The 263-nt window shown below is 54.8% G+C and overlaps 1 protein-coding gene across 4 annotated transcripts in view; it reads right to left on the bottom strand.

Annotated features, from left to right (window-relative positions):
- RUFY3 (RUN and FYVE domain containing 3) overlaps positions 1 to 263 on the bottom strand; it is a 53717-nt gene that overhangs the window by 14224 nt on the left and 39230 nt on the right. The window lies entirely within an intron of this gene.

Below are 263 nucleotides of genomic sequence, written 5' to 3'. Positions count from 1 at the left end.
GCTCCAGACCCCTCACCAGCTTTGTGGCTCTCCTCTGGACATGTTCCAGCAACGCAACGTCTTTCTTGTAGCGAGGGGCCCAAAACTGAACACAGTATTCAAGGTGCAGCCTCACCAGCACCGAGTACAGGGGCACAATCACTTCCCTACTCCTACTGGTCACAGTATTCCTGATACAGGCCAGGATGCCATTGGCCTTCTTGGCTACCTGGGCACTCTGCTGTCTCATATTCAGCCAGCTGTCAACCAGTACTCCCAGGTCC

The sequence above is a fragment of the Egretta garzetta genome, unplaced genomic scaffold (assembly GCF_000687185.1).
Source record: "Egretta garzetta isolate BGI_Z169 unplaced genomic scaffold, ASM68718v1 scaffold224, whole genome shotgun sequence".
NCBI lineage: Eukaryota > Metazoa > Chordata > Aves > Pelecaniformes > Ardeidae > Egretta > Egretta garzetta.
Note: the sequence above shows the minus strand (reverse complement) of the source record. Positions and strands in the feature narration are given on the sequence as shown.